General features: G+C 33.3%; 1 long non-coding RNA gene across 1 annotated transcript; it reads right to left on the reverse strand.

Moving 5' to 3' along the window:
- Nucleotides 1-424: 424 nt before the first annotated feature.
- On the reverse strand, nt 425-873 carry LOC114391035. The gene is made up of 2 exons (XR_003662053.1): nt 791-873; nt 425-555 (listed from the first exon to the last, which is right to left on the reverse strand). It is a non-coding gene; the product is annotated as an uncharacterized LOC114391035 (long non-coding RNA).
- Between the last annotated feature and the right edge of the window lie 3,621 nt (nt 874-4,494).

Below are 4,494 nucleotides of genomic sequence, written 5' to 3' on the forward strand. Positions count from 1 at the left end.
CAAATACTAAAATAATATTTTTATAATTTTAAAGATTAAATTGACCGATTGATACTTATGGTTTTTTTTAAGAGTCGATACTTATAGTTTTAAACCGTGTAAGTTTGCCAAAGTTTTATATCCAACAGCTTATTTTAAGACAAGTTTTAAATGCAGATTGGTACGTAGTCATCTAAAAAAGAAAATGTAGCTGGATATAAATTATTTGAAATATTTAGACAGATACTATAACAATATAGAAATCATGCAATAATCTTTTAGTTTCTTTCATTGATTTGAATTTTGATTATATGCATTGCTGGCAGACATCCCCATCAAAGCAGCCATATAGTAAAATAATTTAGAACTAATCCTTACCAGATCATTATATTGCTGATAATTTTTTATTTTTGATAAACATAGAATTCGTTGAAATTTGAATTACTACCTTTCAATAATGATAACACCACATAGCCATTAGAAGATACAGAGGAAGAAGGGAGAATACTCCAACATGAGCCAACTAAGGAGAATACTTTCAATAATGTTCTCATTCCCACTTGCTTGTAATTCAATCTGAAAAACATCAATAACTCTTGTTATTCAATCTTCATAATCTTGCTTGTAATAATGTAAAAGAAACTAGAAAGAGTGTAACTTTACAAATTTGGGTGGGACAAAATGGGAGATTTCCCAAAGCATTATCTATAAAACTATGCCAAACTGTGAACTGGTGGGACCTTTCAGACCTTCTACTATGGACTTTATTAATTGGGGGCATAATACATGCATACAGACATTATACACTTACACAATATCATCCATTGGCTCTGGTCTTTTGACTGAAATTGGTGCCACATCTCCATCATCCAATCTCACTACTATAGGCCTGGGAAATGGTTATTCATGTCTTTCTATTATGTCTCAAACTTTGTGGATAGTACAGAAAATGCAGAACACAATTAAACATGTATACCCATCCCCTTGTATCAGGACCTATATTAAGCCCAGCTCCAAACCCTTGTGTTTGAACTTGTCCCTGCCCCTGGATATTCCATATGCACACCAAGCTAATACATTTTATACCGAGAATATATACAATCATATGAAATATCAGCTAGCACATATGACAAAAACAAATTATGTACAAAATCCAAGGTTAAAGAAATAATATTATAAGAAATATGTTGACTGCATTGCTGGAGAAAATGCAATTCACTTGATTCTCTCAAAAGCTCTCTGATTATATACTAGTATATTCCCATTATTAATCACATAATAATAAATGCACAGAGAAGGCTGACTGCATAGCTTCATTCACCTTGCATGTTGTATCAAACCCAAAACTTGTGGGAACTTCTTTGCATTTCAAATCACCATCAATGGTTTTAGGGCACCCAATCACACAAGTTTTCATATTTTTACTCCTGTATAATCCAAGTTGAACAAACAATAGTTAAGGAAACAGGAAAAGTTGTATATTTATGAAAGGTAATTTTTTATCTCATGTATATGCCAAACAAATTATACAACAGAGGGACAGGTAAAAGGCCATTGAAGGTAAAATCATAAACTAAGCAAAAACAATTTTTTTCCTAGATAGGGACAAATCCAGAAAATATAAATCTAACAGGGTTGAAGACCCAAACATGCTTAATTGCATCAACTAAAAGTCAAAATAATGGACCTGAATGCTAAAGCCTACTACATACATGACTTCAGAAAAAATAGAAAATTGGGAGGGGGAGGGGGTCCCTATTCCTGGATGCAGATCATGCCAAAATTAAAATTCCCTTCAGAGAAACCTGAAATGCTTATAGCAAGGATGCATGCATTTGTGTTCGAGTCATCTCCACCAATAACAACAAGGCCGTCCAAGTCTAGCTTCTGCACTGTTTCTTCAGCTTGTTTAAACTGTACATGTAAAATAAATTACTCCCCATACTTGAAGAAGATGTGTAACAGTACAAGAGTTCATATGATCAATCTTTATAGCAAATCTGCAGAGAAATAGGCCAACCTGCTCTGGAGTTTCAATCTCATGATTATTATTTCTAGGAAAAAATTGAAACAACAGCAAGATACTTCATTTGAAAACATTTACATGCATGAGCCACCAATAGAAGGCAAGTCATATGCATCAACTTTACAGCATCAGATTGAGAAGTCAAGAAATACAAACAGCATGACAGTGAAAGGAAAATATTTATTCCACACAACCATATTCGAATAAACAAAGGAATATGTGAAGCTCCAAATATACCAGTAATAAATTATCATAAGAACAATGAAAAAAATAAATTGGGTCAAAACTACACTTATAGAAAAATAAACCTGATTTCTGTAAGGATAAATATAGTCTGAGGTGAGTTCAACGTATTTGCACTTCATGATGCCAGCTGGACCACCCCTGAAACCATACAATGTGCTTCCTTCTACAAGGTCTTGCAGGTAATCTAAAACCAAAATCAAACATTCAAATTAAAACATAACACTGATTCAACTCAATTCAATTGAAGATTATCCTTTACCGAAGATTCCAGAAATGACATTGTGACCGCCGGGAGCCTGACCACCAGATAGAACCACGCCAATCTTCAACTTCTGGTTTACAGGCGGCGCGTGGGAATCGCTCGGCACCAAAGCCGCCGACGGTTGCCCGAACAGGTTCAGAAACAACTTCGCGATCTCCTCTGCAAAAAAAAAAATTAATTTAATAATTAATATTTAAATTATAGATTAAATTGCAACGCGCAATCAATCGGAAATATAAAACCTAATAATTGCAACGCGCATGAATTGAAAGTAATCGATTAAATTGAAGTAAAAGAGAGTAACGACGCACTCCGCCAGCGCCACCGGCATCTCGGCGCGTAGGCCGTCCAACTCCTTCTTCTTCGCCGGATCGACGCACTCCGCAACTTCTTCACCGACGACTACGACAATGACTTCTTCTCCAGCGGCTGCTTCTTTTCCGTCTCCTCGCTGGCGACAACCACCACCACCACGCCACCAACCTCCAAGGCCTCCATTTTGATGCCGCCGCAGTCCTCGATGTTGGAAGCAGCGAAACACAGTGCCAAAACGGCCTCGCCCGAGTTCGTCAAACACTTGGTATTTGTCTTTGTTCACAGCTACTTCTGGATCTAGAACCTTTGAAGGCGCAGATGAAGAGACGCACACGGGCATTATTTTTAAATTTTAATTAGACCAATTAAAGACGGTGTCTATCAAATCACCGTTGTTGTCTCTCCTAGCTTCAAAGATGGTCCATATTCACACCGTCTTAAATTATTTTAAATAAAATAATTTATTTTATAAAATAAATGTCATTCAGTTTTCTACTACCGTGCTGTAATACCCGTCCTGAACAACTAATTTTAAGACGGGTTTGAGTAACACCGTCTTTGTATGGAAGCTTCAAATTACGAAAATGCCACCGCATATATTTTTAAGACGTTTGCGTCACGACCGTCTTAAAAACTATGCCGTGGAAAGGCCTTTTTCTAGTAGTGCTATTTGTATCAAAGTTTGAGGAGGGACCAACACATCAATTATTATTATTATTATTATTATTATTATTATTATTATTATTATTATTATTATAAGTGTTCCCACGAGTCGTTTTTAAGTGGTTTGATTGATTCGTAGAGACGGTCCATAATTGAAGAAGAATAGGTATTAGAGTAATTTTACTCTTTTTTTATGAACTAAAGATAATTTGACAATTAAAACTTACAAAGTCATGAAAGTTTTTTTTTTAAATTACGAATTTTTTAAATGGTAATTATAATTTAAAAAGCTCTTAATTTTATTTATCATTGATTCATAGTTGTATGATTTTTATATATTTACAATTTAATATTTATCCTTTGTCATGCACAGTCAAAGGTTTTGCTTCTGAGAAAGAGGAAAATAGAAAATTTTCCATAAAGTTAGTTGGTGCAATAATTAACGTTACTTTGATGGATCCGCCTAATAAAGTATGTTTTGTTTGATAGTCCGTGTTCACTTTACCCCTGTCACCTTCTTATTTTAATGAGTCAAAGTTTGAATCTCGAGACCCAATTCATAAGCCATCCACAATCATACTAAGTTTTCAGTTTTCTTCTAGGAAGTTTCTTCCGAAAAAAGAAGGATACTTACCCAGGAAATATAAGATGGATTAAATGATTCAAAAAATATAGTTACGAATTCGATTTTTACTGTTAACAAAAAATTAAAAAAAATTAATAATTAATATTTAATATTTATCAATAAAAAAATAACTATTCTTTTAGTAAAAAATATGTAACAAATTTTTTGAAGTTCATTAATAAAATTATCATCTTACTTTTTAGTTAACATTCACTAGTATTTTATTTATTGCTAACAATTAAATTTTTTGGGACATGTAACATTATCAATAATCAATTATTCTAAATATAATGTCAATTATAAAAATTGACTGTATTAATTTGTAATGATTTATTACAAAAAAAGAAAGTAAATGTAATAATATATATGTTTGATACT

The sequence above is a fragment of the Glycine soja genome, chromosome 16 (assembly GCF_004193775.1).
Source record: "Glycine soja cultivar W05 chromosome 16, ASM419377v2, whole genome shotgun sequence".
NCBI classification, from domain to species: domain Eukaryota; kingdom Viridiplantae; phylum Streptophyta; class Magnoliopsida; order Fabales; family Fabaceae; genus Glycine; species Glycine soja.